Source organism: Orcinus orca, chromosome 3 (genome assembly GCF_937001465.1).
Source record: "Orcinus orca chromosome 3, mOrcOrc1.1, whole genome shotgun sequence".
Classification (NCBI taxonomy): domain Eukaryota; kingdom Metazoa; phylum Chordata; class Mammalia; order Artiodactyla; family Delphinidae; genus Orcinus; species Orcinus orca.
Genome location: NC_064561.1, coordinates 34,145,755 through 34,166,415, shown reverse-complemented (window position 1 = coordinate 34,166,415; position 20,661 = coordinate 34,145,755).

Sequence of the window (20,661 nt, the reverse complement as noted above, 5' to 3'; positions counted from 1 at the left end):
GCATTTCCTCTCTTGGTGTTCAGTGGGATATTCTTTCTCAAGATATTAGTAGGAGAGTTATGGGGGAAAATGTTCCATGTAAAAATAAGTTTGGGGAAGATAGGTGAAACAAAGTTTCACAGTAGTTCAGGAATTCTGAGGCTCCATAAAATACTAATGTGTGTTATGCATACCAAAGAAAGATATAGGATGCCTGTTTTCCAAATGAATTTCTTCAAGGAGGCTTATTTTGAGCAGTGGACCTGTTTATGTCTTCTAGAACTAGTATTTGACAGAATCTAGTTTTGGAAATATTGTTTTAGTCCTAATAGTATACAGCACATTAAGTTATTGAGATTGGGGTGATCAATTCAAGCATATTCTGAGAAAACTCAAGCAGAGACATATTTTTTAAAGAGGTGAGGAAAGCCCAGTAATTTCTGCATTTGCAAGATAAGTCCATCTTTTAACTTGTATTTTAAAAATATTAGTATATTAAAGTGCCAGTAATTTTTCTCTTAATTATCTATCTGGAGACAAACAGCTAGAAGTTGTAAGACCCCAAAAGGTAATTGGCAGGAACACTGATGATCTCTGTTGTACAAGGTTTACATCTATCTTTGTGAAACAAGATATCTTTTGTATCATTATCTTATTTCAAAATGATTAATACTTTTTACTTCATTTTAGTAGAGCTTTTTCTTCTCCTTTAAGTTTATATTAGCTTCAAGAAAAAACTTACAGCCTAGTCTGGTGTCGACTTAAAAAATTTGCACCATGTGAAACTTGCGAGTTAAATTTTATTTGGGGCAAAATGAGGACTGCAGCCCAGGAGACAGTACCTCAGAGAGCTCTGAAAAACTGCTCCAAAGAGGTGGGGGGAAGGTCAGTATATATGTGATTTTGGTGAAGGGGGAAAGCATGCAATCCAGCACATATTTTTTGTAGAAGTTTTCTGCCAGTCTTATGAAAGTTACTGCTAGTCACAAGGAGATGTCACCATGAAGGATCTTAGTGCTTTCCTAGATACAAGAATTGGGCTCACAACATCGGCTCCTGAAAATACCTAACTATCTGAAGACCTGTTCTGCCACTTTTTCCCAGAGCACAGAGTGCCTCATGTCAGCTCTCCACCCTGAACTCCTTTCGGGGGGTGTTGAAAATCAGCAGCGGCAGCAACACATGATTTAATCCTTGTAGAGGTAGATGGCAAGTGCCAATTGTAGTTACACTGGGTTTAGTCATTTGACTCTGTTCTGTTCATCAGTGTTAGAAAATATTCATATTTTCACAATATATGTAGCATCAGATAGTCCTTTAAATATTTTGGACCATTTTTATTTGGTAGTTTTCCTTCTAGCAAGAGTTTTTGTTACGTACAGGTGCTTTTATACCTTTGTCACTGATTACTCTGAAAAGAGATTCTCAGTTGGCAGCAGATCTACTGAGAAGAGAAATACATTGTCATTAGAATCAAAGAAATATATTTCAATGGACAGTATTTTTACTTCATGAATTGCTTTGGAGTTGAATAACTTATCAAGTATAAAATAGTGAGGGACACAGATTCTTTTGACTGCTACATTATAAAAATATAACCCTTTCTCTAATAAAGTCATAAAGCTCACCATTTTGCATCATTAAATTCTAGACTAATAAAACTGGCTTCTGAAAAGAGAAAAAAAAATGGATTCCCTTTATTTTGATAGTAAATGAATGAATGTGGGAAAAACAGAATCGATTTTATTCTAATTTTATTTATCGTGTAAAGTGTTAAATGACAAAAATGCAGCTGAGTAAATTTAAGGATCAAATTGGCATTATTAAATGATTCATGAATCGGCCAGCATCCCATCTAGCAAAGGGAAAGGAGCTCCACCGAGCAGTAGAAAAGGAAATGTTTTTAAAGGTGGAAAGGGGGCAGTCAGAAGAAATAATTAGCAAAGAATTCATTGTTTCAGGCAAGGGTGCCCTCCAAAAGGGAAGGGAAGGGAAGGGCTTATCAGGCAGATTACCTCACTTAGTGCTGACCAGATAATCCTGGGTTGACTGGTTAAAGGTTACGGGAATTGCGGGGATTGAAACTGCAATCAGGTTAAACTCTCGGTTTGGTGACGTACGCTTAGCACAAGTGATTCCATTTGGGCCCTGTTGACTCCTTTTTTTTAAACAATTCCCCTTTTTTGATCCGACTCTCAGCTTAACTGAGAAATGCTATCAAAATTTAAGGCATTAGTGCAACTCTCTGCCACTGCTCTGTAGTTCTCACAGCTTTTGTTGATCCTGTGGGGTATTCACAGGTCACTGCAATTTTTTGGCTTAATCTCTGTGATATTCATAGGCCACTACTTCAGGCTTACAATCTTTTACATGGTCATTCTCTTCATTCCTTTTGTGATGTTCCAGTGTGAGGGAGAGCATTTGCTTGGTGGTTAGCAGCTGTGGCCACACATCTAAAGCTTTTGAGGGAATCTAATGCACCAGAGAGATTACTATAATTATTATAAGCAGGATAATTCCTGATGTGTGGAGTGCACTTTCGAGCTGTAGACTCCAGGACCCAAACCAATCAAAATCAAATGAGTCACAGAAAGACCCCTTGAAGGAGTCACCTTTTAAAGCCAAGTAGTTGCTCAGTGATCTTATTTAATTGCATTTCAATTTCCCCAGAAGAGTTAATCCAGGTGTAGCAGGTGGTGTTGGCCACAGCCCTGTACCTCCCTACTCACCTAAAATATAATCAAGTGCTATCCTGTTATCAAGAACAACTTTGGCCAGAGAGGGTAGGATTTTTTGGGGGGGTTTGGGGTGGAGCTATTGCCTTAGCTATTTTCAAAAATCAAGGAGAGGTTCCTGATCATATTCTCGTTTACATTTATTCCTAACCAGAGAAGTATGGCCCGCTAAAGGAAGAAAATCCTGAATCATGAGCGCCTGCTGGTAAGTCCCTTCTAACTTGATGATGCAAATTTAGGGAAGTTGACCAATGAGGTGTCTTAGTTGGCTTGTGGAAAGTTAGGGGCACAGTTAGATAACCTAAAAGGCATTGTCCAGTTACATGCCAGCCATCTAAGCATTCAGAGGTCCAAAGAGAACAATAACTACCTCAGACGAAGGTAAGTCGTGCCAGGGCACAAACCACTTTTCTTAAGGTGGGGAAATGGATATATTTGCAGGGATTGTTGCATTTGCACGTTCAAGCCAGGAGTCGGTTAGGTTTTCTTCTATCCTGAAATAAAAAGCTGTCCTAAAGTCCGGAGGTTACCCCCCCCCCCCTTAACAATGGCCTGGGGGATATGGATGATGGTATTATCTTTCCCAGCCAATGCCAAAGTACGGGAAAGAAAGAGAAGAGAGGGTTTCATGTTCAGTTAAAGTATGAAGTCTCGATCCGGTGTCTTGGGATGAAGCATTCTGCCTCAATGTTAGCTACTTCTCTTCCTAGTCAGTTTGATTTGGAGGTCTTTAATGGTAGGACCAGATGTCAGGTGGAGCTTCTTTAGCTGTGTGATATGTACTCAAGACTAGAGTTCCTGAAGTTTGTTTGCCATCTGGGTATTGAAGAGGACCTGGTATAGTCTCTTCCAAGGAGGTTCAAGGGCAATCTTTGTTCTTACTGATTCCAACTCAGAAGGGTCAGAGAAAACTGTAAATGTTAGTTTGGAGAGCTGTAGCCAGATTTGCAAAAACATTGGAGTAAAACAATAGCTATCTCTAAATGGCAAAAGACTTAAAAAATGCTCATTATTAAAGATCTGATGAGAGTTCATGATCATGGAATTGACAAGGAAATTTGGTTATTTTTGTGATATACAGCATTTCCAGATGATAACTGGATTTATGACTGATAACATTATACCAGGACATATCAAATTTCCAGGAATTTCACATAATTTCTGGAACATTTATAACATATACCTATACAGATACAACATAAAGAAGGCTTAGTATTACTTCATCTTTGATAATACTTCCCATGTAATTTAACATATCAAATATGCCTAATTAGTTTAACATCTCCTATTTTTATAAGAAGAGAAGATCCTTTTATGTTCCAGGAGCCCTCTGAAAAATTTCATAGTTCAAGGTCAAAAGGACTTCATTTAGAATTTGATTTTAGGCAAGTTTATCAAAAAGACTTTAAACATTTGTTCACATAGGACCATAGTTCACTGTAAAACGATAGTTAGTTATCCATTTAACCAAAGTGACAATTAGAGACTTTGCAGGCAAATATAGAAAATTATATAATTGTTCAACAACAAAACAAAACCCTTAGCTCTTTTAGTAGAGAAAACTTGGTTTTAAGTGATTAAAGACCTGATGAAGACAGTGTGAAATACAATTATTTTGATAAAACATAGAATCTTTGTTTTTTGAGGCACATTACTTTTAAGAAAAATCCTTTACAATGGCTCATCAAGAGCAGACCAATAGTCCATAAAACTTTGTCTTTTTAACATAGAAAAAAACACTAGGTCGCTTTTCATACCAAAGAGCATTTACTGGATTAAATTCTTATCAATCTTAGCCAATCCTGACTGCATATAAAATTCCTTTCCCTTATTATGTCTAGTAGTTTTAATTACACATATTAGAATTTTAAACCTTTAATAAGTAGTGAAAACTAAGAAGTAAGCAATCATGAATCGTATTTTACGTTAGCTTTCTGTAGCTTGGCTGATTTATAAACACTTCTTGTGATTTCTAAAAATGTGATTTTTTTATAGTGTGGCACAAAACACAATATTTTGGTTTACTAATAAACCCAAATATTTTAAATTCCTCTGTAAAATGAAGCAAAACATGGATAAATCTATGTTCAGTAATTAATGTTTCAGTATTTTATTTTATTTGGGAGTGATCTGGGTACTTAATGAATTTACCTTAATATTTAACTTAGCAAAACTTTAAGGTTTCAGGTTACCAAAAATTGGGGGAAATTATTTTAAAAGTTCACCTAGAACCTTTTATCTTACATCCATTTAATCTACTTGTTTTTAACAATTAGGTTTAGTTTACATATGAAAATTTTATCATACCAAGTTATTTTCATTACTGACAAACTTTGTAATGTGGACTTATTTGACTAATAAACCCAGGTAGAATAAAAGTTGTATGTTTGTATTATATTCAGTATTGATAACTCTAAAGATATCCCTGTTTTACTTAAACAAAAGACCTCAAACTAGCTTTTATTTACTAAAGATTAGTCCTAGACTTCATAAACTTGAAAAGCATTTGAGTTACTTTCTGTTTTATTTCTTTAATTCATATAAATGCTTGCTTGGTTTTAAGGCATTTAAATAGAGCTCTTTTACAAATTAATTTTTAGCAATACTATCTGAAGGTAGAAAATAACACACATCTAAAACACACATATATAGAGAGAAAGACACATGTAAAGTTCACTAGTTATGAAAAAACTGTTGGAATAAGTTAAGTTTATCTGCCCAGATGGCTGAAGCTTCTTCTACTAATATTTGTGGAGAAGACATATGATTTTTCATTTGCCAAATTTCAAGTGACCTTTCCCCTTTTTGTTTTCCTTCGGATAAGAATTGTTTCCCTGAAGTTTACAGAATATTTACATCTTAAAGACAGAGGAAGGGAATGCAAATTCCTCTTAGAAGAGCTTTGGTTTCCCAAGGCCAATATTTATAAGCCATTTGAGATAAACAGGAGAAGTTTGGGGATTGAGAAAAGGAGGAGGTGAACTTTGAATTGTCTTTAGAGTGGTATTTCTAGGTTTGCAAAGATTTGTAAAATAAGGACAGTTGCTCTCAATTCCTCAGAGAACTCAGTAGTAGCCTAAGTGACATTGTAGGTTGATCCACCATAAATCTTCGTAAATATCCTGTCAGTTTGATAGGATCTTTAGCCACAATTAGAGTTCAACCCACTTTTCCATCCAGGTATATTTTGTGTCCCCCAGTCTGACAGTTACTAAGCCAAGTTCTCAGGATGCAAAATTCTTGGGTTTCTTTAGAAATATTTTGGCCATTTTCGTAGATATTTATAGCTTATGGGACCATAGTTTTTAAATAGCTGTGGTGGTAAAAGGTGGTATACCTGACTTTGGAGTTTAAGGATTCTATTTTATTATTATTATTTATATATATTTTTCAGCTAAGCCTTTGGGTCTCTAGGAGCCAAACTAATACCTAAAAGGGACGTGTCTATGGTAGGGGACTGTGTACAGGAAGTAAAATGTAGTCCATGACATAGAAATTTTCTTGAAGTTGGCAGGTGACCTAGTGTCAATCTAACCCATTCCATGACTAACTTATCCTAACGCAGGAGTCTTTGGGTGTGGGAGCAACAGCTCTAATACCTCTTAAGTGCTTTATTCATGCCCACCAATCTCTGCAGCTTTTTGACTTCTGCAATTCCCATTAGCAACTGGCCTTTAGCTACACAAAATAAGACAAACACGTGCACCTTAACATATGGCAGTAACCAAGAGTTGTTGCTGTGTCCTGGCCAAGAGAAGGCCCTGTGCATACCACCAGTAATTCCTGTGGAAGCTGGGCTGGGGAAAGGTTTGAATCACCAGACCTCAACAACTGGGGACTGTGCCCTACCAATAACAGTTCCCACCTGGATCTCTGGACAAAATCCAGGGCTGGAGATTTTCCACTTGATCTGCAAAGCTAGGCGCTTGGCTCCAGGTAGAACTGTCTGCCAGGTCAAGCTATCCTGCCCTGTATTGGAAAGCCAGTTACATTGGGAGCTCAATGCAAAGAGGGCAGAGCTCAGAACAGAGAACTTACCCATGGCCCTCAAAAATGGCAAGAAAGTGAACTCAAAAAGGGGTTCATGGATATCACTCTTGTGTTTCTCCTTATTTCTGATGCCGTCAGAAGTTTGCTTCAGGTCCCAAATTCAACTGAGTACATTTAAGAATCAAATTGGCTTTCTTAAACAGCTCGTGAATTGGGCAGCATCCCATCTAGCAAGTACAAAGGAACACCACTGAGCTGTAAAAAAGGAAAGGTTTTTAAAGGTGGAAAGGGGGTGAAAAGAAGAAATTATTAACAAGCAATGAATGCACTGTTTTAGGCAAGGTTGCCCTCCTAAGGGAAACAGAAGTGCCTATTGGGCAGATTACCTCACATAGTTGCTGACTGGGTAATTCCAAGTTAACTGGTTAAAGATTACATTCCTGGGGGGTTAAAATGCAATTTGGTTAGGTATTAAGTATTGATTTGGTGACGTGAGCTTAGCGCAAGTGAGTCCATTTTGGGCCTGTTGCCTCTTTTTTAACAAATGCTAATTAAGACACATTTATCTACTAAATGATTTAACATATATAAAGCATTTAACTAAATTTCTCATGCAATAATACTGTTTCTGTTTCTTTACCCTTTTACTGATAAACAAAAACAAACTCTCAAAACTTCACACACTAAAAGTAAAAAGTGTCAATTATGTCAGTAAATCATTATTTGAGTGAATAGAAAAAAAAAGTTACTGATTATAAAACATCAGCTGCCATCTGTTGAGTAGCTACTATTTATAGAAGATGTAACCCTCCGTTTTCCCAGTTGTTTCAGGGTAAATTCTAGAATTCACATCTATTGTTCAGGAACCCATTTTTACCTGAAGCTGAGGTGTGAGGTCAGCTGAACCTGAGTTATAAGGGTTAAAATGAAGGATAGGTGGTTTCCTGAAAAGAAATACTGGGTGCATATTACCAAAATAAGGGGGATTAATACTTAGTAGGAAAATCAGGGTTTTTACATCTTCCAACCTTTTAAAAAGAGTCAACAGCACTTAAATATTTAACAGGATTTTAATCCTCAGCCTTCTTCCACTTGTAATGGTATGGGATATTAGTTTATTTAATGGCTTTATCTTGAGTTCTTAGCTGCTTTCTGGATCTTTCACTCCATCCCTTTGCTAGTCCCTTATCTTATACCTACCATTATGTGTAGATATTTCCCAGCATTCCACCTTCTGCCCCTTGTCTACTATCTTCTTCCCTTAAACAAACATGCTGGGGCAGTCAGATTGTTGTTGATTACAATAAGGAGAATGGACTCAATTCTACAGCAATAACTTCCAAATTAGGAGGAGTAAATGTTCTCTCCACTTCTAACTTTTGAGGGACAGTTCTGGCCATTGTCCTGGCAGAAAGCTCAGGACTGAATCTGTCCCAGTGATTTCTGGAAATGGGCAAATAATACTATCCATTGAAGCTGAAATGTTTAAGGAAAAGTTAGGCCATCGGGAAAGTTTGGTTATTACTTAAATTTATAGATCTATCAATTTCTCACCCAAGAGGCATTTTGATCACTGGCCCAGAATGTAGATTAATGACGATCATTTGCAAATAGATGTTTTCTCTTACAAAAACAAAGTGGGAAAACCAAGTTTTCAATGCTTCCTACTGAAAGGATTTCAAAGAGGCTTATTTGCATTACTAAGTAAGATTAAGTTGGTATTCAGTTATTTTCTTTTGACACATGAGCAACTACTCACACAACATGTTTATTATGAAATTCAGTGAAAATAAATTACAAATAAGAAAGAAAAGATGGAGATTTATTTTGGAAATCTATTTCTATTTAATATTGTCCTGCTATTTGACATTAGGTTATTTTGTTTTACTAACAACTGAAAATCAAGATGTTCTGAGGAAAGTACATGTTCATATGAAGATGTAATACATATGTAAAAAACTTTAAGCAGCAAATCACATTTAAAATAATTGAGCACTTTTTATATCCACAGCCATACAAGTTTAATTGAATATTAAGGTTTGAAATCCATGAATACCAGGAAATATTTTTAAAATTTCAAACATTTTAATAGACTAGTTTGTGGAAGAAAAGAGAAAAAAGTTTTGAGTCAACATTCTCTGAATAAAGAAGACTGAAAATGAGCACTTTTATGTGTGGCTAAGTCATCACCAGAAAACATAATAGCTACTTATCCTTGCAGTCATTCCATCATATGTAGGCAATGGAATTTTGATCTCTTGGAATTTATAATTGAAGAGAAGTAATAGTGAAGAGGAATATGAGTTAACTGTCAGGTATTTAGGATGACATATTTTATATCTTCAAGGTGCATTCTTTAAGAAAGTTACATAGGGCTTCCCTGGTGGCTCAGTGGTTGAGAGTCCGCCTGCTGATGCAGGGGACACGGGTTCGTGCCCTGGTCCGGGAAGATCCCACATGCCACGGAGCGGCTAGGCCCATGAGCCATGGCTGCTGAGCCTGCGCGTCCGGAGCCTGTGCTCCGCAACGGGAGAGGCCACAACAGTGAGAGGCCCGCGTACAGGAAAAAAAAAAAAAAAAAAAGAAAGTTATATAAGTGTATTTTTGATACAAGTGACAGTTTCTCAGTTCAGTAATTTGTTACTACTCATTGTCTGTTTCTATTTTATTCAGGTGCTTGCAATTATTTTTTATATCCTATGTACAAAAATTATGAAGTATTTGTAATCAACATATCACTGATGACAAAGGTACAAACAGTTAAAGTTGCAAACAGACATTCAGCTAATAATTTCTTCACTAGATCTTGGAGCTAGAGAGTTTACTTGGCTTTCATCTCCTGCCTTTAAAAGATTTGATGTTACGGACTCCCATCCCTAAAGATGTTACATCATATGCTCAGTATCAAAAAGCTAGTAAAGTGATAAGAACTTCGTTTTAGTTCCAAGCAGCATTGCACTACCTCATGCTTTAAAACAAAACCAAGGAAAAACAATAAAAAGCATTACTCTTTGTTTTCTTCTAATAGCAGAGCTAACGAGTAAAATTTCACTTTTACCAAAAGCCTTTAAAAATTAACAGGAAGCGTGTATGAAATTTAATGACTGATTGAGCCATAATATATTATTCATGGATATCATTCACCTGGATATAAGAAGAAAAAAAAATCTTTCTTTGCAGAATTATTTGAGAGAGCATTATGTGGAAGAAATCATTGGTTCCACTCCATACAATATTCCTTATCTCATTTTATGTCTCTGATGAATTTTAAGTAAATACTTAACTAGTTTTTACAGCTGTTACTATATAAAAGCTCACAAAGAAAAGAGAGAAAAAAGCATAAAATTATAAAGAATTAAGATAAGTTACTCAGATTATTATGGAAAGAAAATAGTATGCCATCAGAAAAACAAGTAAGAGTGGCACAATTCTCAAGAAATCTATATTCCGTTTCTAATTTTACCTCTGAATGATGCTCTGACTTTTGAAAAGTTTCTTGGCTAACTTTTGACTGTTAACTGAGAAAATTCTCCTTGAAATGGTAAATAATAGTTGCCACCTAGTAGGTGCTAAATACTGTAGCGCTAAGATTGCTACTGGAAAATATCTTCAGTTTCTCATTATTGTCTTTGGATTATCTTCAGAGCACTATATATATATAGATGATTAAGCAAACAAAGTAGAAATATCCCTGTAGGCAAATGTAAATTATAGACAAAAATCCTTCTTACAAAGAGTGGGAACACAATTGGTCATATTCCTGCTACTAATCTGAACACAGTATTTCAATATGAGAAAGCTACCTAGATATATAGCCAATAATTTCTTTTTTGAGATGGCCAATGTATGAGCTTTTTATTATTTAAAATTTTAAATGTTTTTTCTTTTTTTTTAATGTTATTTCTTATACAAAGTGTTCTCTTTTTTATTTATCCCCGATATATCTTTGTGAAGCAGTGATGGCATTATTACAAATATTCATCATTACACCTTCAGAATAATTACTCTGAAAAACAGTTCCAATAGCTTTTTGAAGAAACACTTCCTCTTTTAAACCTAACCCAGTTATGATTATCTTTCCACAAGTAGCCCCTTTTCTCACCTTCATTGCAAGCAGGACTTGAAAAAACTATGGACCAGATTCAATTCCAAAATGCATTAAGAAGTAATGAATATTTTACTGAAGTATCAAAGGGAGATGTAGCCATGAGATAAAACTTCCTAAAATCCTCTTTAAAACTCTATATTCTCCACTTACCACCCAGAACTCCTTTGCCACTAAAACCATCTCATTTCCTACCTCCTATCTCCCTACCTGGTGTAGAGGGTGGGTGCAGGAACAGGCAGTAGGAGGTGGGAGAAGCTCTCAGCTTCATGTACCTGATGAAATTACTCCACAGAGGGAGAGAATTTGAAGTTCTGTAAACTGAGTCTTATGATGATATGGACATGGGTTCAAAGCCCAGTCCTGGGATTTACCAGTAGTAGTACATTTGGAAAGTTTTTAATAACTGTGAGTCTCTCTCTTTTTTTTTTTTCCAAGTTGTAAAAGTGGAATTTAATTTCTTACCTCATAAAATCTCTGTGAGGATTAGATGATATGAGGTAGTAAAAATGTGCAGCATATGCTAGACCTTTAATAAAAGTTAGCTTCTTTCCCTATTTAGATGTTAGTGAGCAGACTTCTTTGCTTATATCCTGAGGATACTGGATTCCTAATGCTTCTTGAGAATTTTGTTGTGCTCCTTTTTCTGTTCCACTCTGGTCCCAGTGAGTAAACCTCTTACTCTATGTCCAGATGTCTCAGTGAGCACTGACTGCATATAATACTCCAACACAAATACAAAAAGTGTATTCCATACCCTGTGGAGCCAGGCTAATGTTTAAGAGCCTTAGCACAATGAAAATGATTTTTTAAAAAGAATTTGACAATTCTAATCTATTGAGTTAAGTGACTGTAATTCACTAGTCATTCTGCAGAGGGTTTGGGGGTCTGGCAACAGCAAAGTTAGTGGTTTTGATGTTACAATTTTATTTTGTTAGTTACAAAATACAAGATAAAGTTTAATGCAAGGGGCTCATCGTGACCTTGTCCTTTCTTTCTTTTTCTCTTATACTTCTTATAGTGGACATTTACTCTTTTTGTTTGTTTTATTTTGTTTTTTGTTGCTACCATTCATTCCCACTTATTTTTATCAAAGCTCCTTCCCAACTCTTACTCCATACAAATTGAGAGCTATGAATCCTACCTGTGTCTCCAGGAGTGGTGTTCTGCTTAGGGCTGGCCGTTCAGACAATTACGTTACAGAAGCCATTGATTCAGGGATAGCACGTGATCCAAGAAGAGCAAATGCAACAGTTGTACAGATAGAAGAGAAGAAACAGCCTGTGGCATCTGGCTTCCTTTCCTTAGCATAATGCTTTATTCATGCTATGGAGCCTGAGGTGATAATAGGCCTGAGATGGAAGGGCAACTCTGTTGCTATGGAATGAAGACAGAGGAAACAAAGTTAAACAATGAAAGAAAGTAAAATTCCACTCCAGTGACATTGCTTGAAGTTCTGGCTCAAGCTGTACATGAGGCTGCCATTTGACATTTATCTGAGCCAATAAATTCCTCTTTGTTTTTCTTTAAGCCAATTTTAATTAAATTTCTATAACCCACAATACAAACATTCTTAAGTGATATTTCCTTCTTTTTTTTTTTTTTTTTTTTTTTAGTGAATAGTGATTTCCCACTCATTCTTTTCTGCTCTGTTTTGTTTTCTCCCCCTCCTTTCCCTTTGTGTACCATTTCCCTCCCTCTTTGTTACTTCACAGTTTAGTTAAGGAAAATTATGAAAATAGCCCCACATGAACAAAAGTTCTTAAAATTATTTATTATGATGTCTTTCTTTGCTTGAGGTGTTACTTGCCTTTTGTATCTGATGTCCCTTCAAGGCCTTTAATTAATTTTTATCATGCTTCTTAAAGGACCTAGCATGGTACCATACACCCCCTATGCACTCAGAGTATTAATTGGAAATAATGATAATGATCAACCTCATGAAACATTTTAAACTCTGTCCTTGTTCACCTGGCAAGCTGTGAACATGGAAGATGGGCAGAGAACGATTCACTAGGAAGCAGAATTAATGAGCAGGGACAATGTCTAATTCTATATATTTTTAATCATGTCTATTACAGTTAGCACTCAATTTAAATTAATAACCTTAAGAGCAGAGTTGGTAGTTCCCTTATAAGTCAATGGGTTCTGTCCTAATAGGCAATGAATCATTAGGTCACGACAGTCATATTTTTATTTGTTCTTTTTCCTTCTTTCAGCTTTTCCATAGAAATGCTGAAGAATTCTTTTAAAATACTTAAGAATAATCACCATTTTCCCATTCCTTCATGTCTTTAAAAAGCAGATCACATACTGGATTCTCTTCTACGGCATTTCTTAAGGATTTATAAAGCCATTTTCATATAACCTTGACTAACCATCCTCATTTTTATTCTGAGAGACTTCTCACCTCTCTGAGTTGCTATTTCACTTGCAGAACTGTGAGCTGGGAAGAACCCGACATGGTGAAAACAAACGTGCACGTTCTGGACATGGCATACAGACCTTTCCAGGATCAGTCTGATGGCTCAGAGTGGGGATCAACTAAATCCTTTGTTTTTCCCTTTTCTCTTCCAGTCTTTGGCAATGTGTATAAACACACATGAGGGTTAAAAGTAATTACAGAGGGCTTCCCTGGTGGCGCAGTGGTTGAGAGTCCGCCTGCCGATGCAGGGGACACGGGTTCGTGCCCCGGTCTGGGAAGATCCCACATGCCGTGGAGCGGCTGGGCCCGTGAGCCATGGCCGCTGAGCCTGCGCGTCCGGAGCCTGTGCTCCGCAACGGGAGAGGCCCCAACAGTGAGAGGCCCGTGTACCGCAAAACAAACAAACAAACAAAAAGTAATTACAGAGCTTGCCTTCTCTTTCAGTGGCTTGTCACCAGGAGATCAGGGGAGATTATATATATTCTTTGGATGTTCTTAAATTCTACTTTGGATGTTAATTTTCCACACCCCTTTTCCCTGGGCCAGTTCCACTGATGCAAACTACTCAGTATAATTAAGACTTCTTCTCCACTATATGACAAATTTATGCTTGTTTAAAAAAAAATCACATAGATACATATATGGATAGAAAAAGACTGGAATGAAATATGCCAAATAATATATTTGGTTTCTCAGAATGCTAAGCTGGGTGATAGTTTGTTTTTTGTTTTTTTAATAAATTTATTTTTGGCTGCGTTTGGTCTTCTTTGCTGCTTGTGGGCTTTCTGTAGTTGCAGCGAGCAGGGGCTACTCTTCGTTGTGGTGTGTGGGCTTCTCATTGCGGTGGCTTCTCTTGTCGCGGAACATGGGCTCTAGATATGCGGGCTTCAGTAGTTGTGGCACATAGGCTTAGTTGCTCTGCGGCATGTGGGATCTTCCTGGACCAGGGCTCGAACCCATGTCCCCTGCATTGGCAGGCGGATTCTTAACCACTGCGCCACCAGGGAAGCCCAAGAGTTAATTTTTTAAAATTTACTTTCTACTTTTCTACGTGTCTACATTTAATAAACTTATGTTAGTTTTTCATAATAATCAAATAATAAGTAAAAAGAAAACATGTTTCATTCTAATTCCCTGATATTTTTTCTTTTGTGTCCAAAGATTTCTAAGTGATCATGCCCATCACATTGTATACAGACAGTTTCCCTGAATTAACTACAAGAGTAGTTCAGAGAAAGATTATTCAGTTTAAAATCGTAATTTCATTGCTGCCTGCTAAGGCTATGGCATAATTTTTCTTTCGTTAAATAACATTTTCTTCTTATCAAATGTAGTTGGTGGGCTATTTGTTTCTGTAGAATAGGCATTGGACATGGCATAAAAAGAGTAAGGCATAGAAACACAGTAAGAATTTTGGAGTGTCTAGGAGCTTCCTAAAAGTGAATGGATGTGACTGCACTTCCCTAGGAGGCTGAGAAGTGGAAGATGGGCAAGAGAAGGTCTGAGATTTCCTAAGGAAATGTGGAATAGAGACTCCACCCACTTTCTTCTTAGTTGAAATGCACTAAGGAGAAAATAGCATAAGATCCTTGTCTATTAAGAAGATGGGGAAAAGTAAAAGTAGAATTCAAGTGAACTGATTTCCTTGTTCAATTTCTTTTTTAAAAAATAAGTAGGTAGGTACTTCCTCTCTGCAGTGAATTTTAAAATGTGTAATTCAATACAAGCTAATTAACGTGCAGAGAGGCATGATATAAAATTGATTTATATATACATATATTATGTCTTTAAACTGCTTTGCTAAGGTGAGTCTTCTAGTGAATCTTGTGCTTGCTGAAGACAGTTGAAGTCTTGACTGGTGCTGGGATAAGGCTCATTTAGGTTCACCAACGTGATATGATAGAATATTTTATAATTTTGCTTTTTTGAACAATTTTTGTTGGTTAATAATGCTACCCACAGAAGAAGATATAACATGATGAAAAATCCCTGAAAACTCTGTATTCAAAAAGCAAACATATGAATCTTGTTTGAAGGTTTTTTAACCTTTGACATTTATAACGGATTTGATAAAGTTGTTTGCTTTTTTTTTTTCCAGCTATAAGGGAAAATGACTCCCAGCTTCATGGTTCCAGAAAATGGAATCTAAGCCAATGAAAGTAAGAAAGCGCTACATAGGATAGTAATACATTATGACAAGGCTATCTGAAAAAGAGCCTTTTCATTTACAGTAAGATATATTGACACTCTACTTTAATCCTTGGGATACACATACAAAGTCACTGTAAGACGCTTTAGGCATATGTAAGGCTAACTCTTATGTTTTTAAGTTCTTGTTACTACAGTAATGAACTTCAAATACATCAGATAGAAAAGATCAGTCACGAGCTTACACACTTAGAAGTATCTCTGCTAGGAGCGCAGACTGGACTTGTAGGGATACTTTATTACTGGTCTGTAGGGGGAATCTCCTCTGAAATAGGATGAAATGTTAGACTCTTCTTTCTTTTATGTATTAAGGTAAAGGAACAATTTTAGTGAACTATGTAGTAAGTGACTATTCCCTACTGGTCACAGAAATTTAAACATTCCTGTGCCAGTGGTCTTGGCCGCTTTGAACTTTTAGTTTCTTGAAAATTGATGCATTCACACATTATGCCATTAAACAATTTTGTTTACCTTGCTCCTGAGATAAAAAGAACAGCCTCGTATTATACAAAATTCCTTTAAATGGAGTAGTAGTAGCAAGAAGAGCTATTACTATTCAGGACTGTTCTGGAGTTTTTTGTTTTTCTCTGAAAAATACGTCAATGATTAATTATGTGTTAATTTTCATTGTATTAAGAACAATCAGATCACTCAAAGTACCTACTATACACAGCACTGATTCTGTTGTAGGAGAAGGAAAAACACCTTCCTTTGTGATACAATGCACTTTTACTTTATGAATATTGTTAGCAAAGAATGAAAAACAGGAAAAAGAATATAAAACTTCCATTTGAGCTTTTAAAGGATTTCTGAGCCCCAATTATTTTTTTTTTTTTCCTGATGCATCAATCAGGAAGTGTGATTATAATTCAGAAAGAATTATTCACTCAACTGTATACACAAGTAAGAGGTTTGACTGGGCTACTGGCTTTGAGGTTCAAGTGGCATTTACAAAATCAAAATCACAAGACAGGGCTTCCCTGGTGGCGTAGTGGTTGAGAGTCCGCCTGCCGATGCAGGGGACAGGGGTTCGTGACCCGGTCCGGGAAGATCCCACATGCTGTGGAGCTGCTGGGCCCGTGAGCCGTGGCCGCTGAGCCTGCGCGTCCGGAGCCTGTGCTCCGCAACGGGAGAGGCCACAACAGTGAGAGGCCCGCGTACCGTAAAAAAAAAAAAAAAAAAAGTCACAAGACAGAACAAGGTTACCATTATGGAGGCACTGAGACTCAGACAAGTGCCCTCGGGGAGTTAATATGGTTAAGGTTATCCATGTTAAGCAACATCTTATAAAACATTCTATCTTGAGTATTACTTCTATTTACAAGAATGGGCTAATTCATTCATGTCAAACGTGGCTTTTGGGTATTCAGTTTTTTTTAATGTCACCAAAATTATCTCAGAGGAGCAGCTCTGATGGGTCAATCATTGCAGATGGTAAATGCTTTGTTAATTATACAGAAATTTAGAAACAATTGTAGAATGTCTTGCCTCAGGAGAAATTTCTCTCTTCCTGTTTGAGAGCGGTTTCTCCCAATCGAATTAATTTTGTGTTTGTGAACAGATAAGAATCTCAGCCACGTGGTAGAAATAACTCCTAGCTCCTTGCTCAAATACGCAAGTGTAAATAAGCGAAGGATATCACAAATAAACAATGCCATTCTTTTTAAATAATGCAGTCTGTGTAATTAGGAGTATGCAATTACAACAGTGTACAGCTCTCAGTGTAACAATTAGGTTTTCAGTAAAATGTAATTTGTTCCAATGTAAATGTTTTTCCTCAATTCAGAAGATTCCCTTGAGTTGTTTCAATAAGCGTATTTCTGCAAAGACATGCAGTAGTGCACTATGTTCCAATATACAAATCAAAGAGGACAACTATATTATAATAAGCTACTGAAATTTTTGAAGTATGGGTTACCAGTGTTGTTTTGAGATAGGAAAGTAGGGGCGATCACTTTCTGGGAACTGTTGACATACAAGAATGCCTGTGCGGTAGATATAAAATATAGATGATAAAATTACTATATATATAAAAATTATTATATGTATATATATACTATATATATATAAAATTAGTATATATATGTGTATATATATTCCTTTTTATGGAAGTCACAGGTATGTATATACACCTCTTTGTGATGTGACTTCCATAAAAAGGTAGAGTCTTGAATCTGGGCTGGCCTTGTAACTTGCTCTGACCACTCTGGTGTAAATGATGGTATTTGACTTTTGAGGCTAGGTTTTAAGAGACCTTGGAATGTGGTCCTGAGGTCGCCATGCAAAGAAGCTAGACTAGCTTATGGAGGAGGAGAGGCAGGTGGAGAAGAGGCCCCCAGTGACAGCCCACAGCAACTGGCGAACATGTGAATGAGGTCTCTTGGGTCTTCTAGCCTCACTGACCCCTAGCTGAACCCTGGGAGCTGAGTAAGCTCAGGTGAAATATGCAGGCGAACTGTCCAGTCAACAAATAGAATTGAGAGAAGTAGCTAACTATTGTTGTTTTAGCTTCTAAATTCTATAGTGGTTCTATGCAGCAAGGCCAATTGAAATAGTTGAGTGTTCTCTTATCACAGTGATTGGTGCCACTGTTTAACTGACTTTGTTTTCCCAGTCAGTTAGGAACTTATAAAGTTTACATACGGAACTGTGAAACACCATCACATTTTTAGTAGAAAGACAAATGACTGAGAAAAACAGAACCTTAGTACAGCAACATTCAAAGTAAATTAGAGACTAGAGATCATCTAGTTCACTAGATTGAAAAGTGTACTTTTTGGATTACTAAAACAGGGAGGATGAAGATATTCTTTAGGGCTATTCCAGTGGGTATGATGGAGGAAGATGGTCTGGATTTCTCATGCCAGGTTCAGCCATACCAGCTCTATTTTTATTTGTTGTATTCCCATGTGCAGAAGTAATTCTCTGAGATAAAAAATGTAGAGCCACTGCAGTCCAGCTCTCAGACTTTCCAGAGGAACACGTTAAGGCCCAGAAAGAAGACGTGATCAGTGTGAAGATTTACCGTCAGTATGACAAAATACTTCGTCATAATGGTGTTAATTTGTTGCACACGAGCGGTAGCTAGGTGTAAAACCCCTCGCTGATTTGGCTTCTATCTACTTCTCTAGCATTCTTTCTGTCTCAGTCTCATGGGTCATCAGACTCCTACCTTGAAACTTTCTTTCCCCTAACTCAATCATGGAGCTCTAATAACCACGTACAGGTTTCTTTCTCCCCATCTCCCTGTCTTAGAACGTGGTGTATTGCTCCATTCTGCCTGAATCATCTCTATTAGGAAACCTTCTCGGTATCGCCCCTTCCCCATCAACCCAGGCTGTGTTGGGTGTCCTCTTTAATATTTCAATTGCCTCGTCTTTCTTTGCATCACAAATATGAAGGCGTACAGGTTGTAGTAAACTTGTGTGTGCTTTTCTTGTACTAAAGACTGAAAGACTCTGAGGGCAAGAAACATGACAAATGTTTGGTATCCCCAGGGCCTGGCATAAACAGAAGGCATGCACCAAATATGTGTGGAGTGAAGGGACAGATGAATGCATCAATGAAATTTCTAAGTGAATGAGGGGTTTCTCTTTCACCAAAAGCATCAAATGAAAGATGAACTACACGCTAGTAATGTTAATGTTGGGATTTAAAGGGAAGTGGGAGAAAGATTGTGAAGGGCCTTTTATATCACGTGTAATAGGAGGACTAGAGAAGATTTTAAGCAGGGGAGGATACAAAAAAGTACCTTTAGAAAGAGCCTTCTGGCTGATCTGTGGAATTGTAATTTCTTAACATGCAAAATTAGAAATAAAGAGATCACTTAGGAAGCAGGAAACTTTCAGTCATTTTGCATAGTTTCACCAATTAAAAGAAGTGAGAAGTAAAAGAAAAGTGAGATTCGGAAGCAGAAGCCCTGAGTTTAAATCCTGACATAGGGTATGGCTTCTACCATACACCCTAGGTCCATTATGTATTTTCTGAGACCCTCAGTGTTTTCACTTGTGAAATGAACATTATAATTCAAGCTTAACAGGAATAAAAAGATTAAATGGGGGAAACATGGTGGTGTATTGTAAACTATAATGCATTAACTAAATATGAGTTACATGATTGAAACCGATAATTTTCATTTTAAGCTGCTATAGTGACATCTTTTTAACCCCCAAATCCTATGAATTTAAGTTTTATATTTAGCATTACAGAGACTCTACTAACTTATATCTGATCGGTTCTCACTACACTACAACACTAAACTGGAAAAGCACACAATAAATGGAAAATATCCCAGTAAGAGGAAAAATCCTTGAAATCAGTTATCATGTTTATTTGAAAACTATTTGTTCCAGTTGTCTATTGCCATGTGCAAATCACTCCAAAATTCAGTGTCATAAAAAACAACTAATTATGCTCATGGATTCTGTGCGTCAGGGGTTTGGACAAGATACAGTGAGAATGGCCTGTCTTTGCCATATGATGTCTGAGACCTCAGCTGGGGAGATTCAAATGACTGAAGGCTAGAATTATGGGGAGGTTTTTAAACTCACATTTCTGAGGCTTGGACTGGGAAGATTGAAAGGCTGCGCACAGCTGGGCGTATTGGCAGCCTTCATGGAGCCTCTCCATGTGCCCTGGGCTTCTCTCACTATGGCTATCTTGAGGTAGTCAAACTTCTTACTTGCAACAAGAGCAGGTGTTCTCACAAACAAAACAGCAGGTGCATGGACATTTGTCACTTAGCCTCAGAAATTACATAGGGTCACTGCCACTGTACCATATTGATCAAAGCAGACCCAGGGCAATCGAGAGATTCAAGGAGAGGAGAAAAAGACCTCACTTTTAATGGGAGGCATTCAGGGACATGTTTTAAAATCTCCACACTGTTTCACGGATGGAACTTAAGAGGTACATTTTTTAAGTAAAATATATGCTGATCAAACCATATATTATCCACATGAAAGTCATTGAAAAGAAAATAAGGATTTCCTTTGAACTTTAGTTTTTGTTTTTCTGATGAATTTTTCCCAGTGTTCCTCAATAAAATTGAGGTAGAGCGAAAAATTTAGTCCCCTGCAACACTGAGTAGGTCTGATCTTGCAAATTTATGTAAATTTTATTTTATAGTAATAATAATGCTTTCAATAATGATTGAGATAATTACAGATATTATTAAATAACAACAGTTCAACATTTCTATATAAAATGAGACTTCTTGG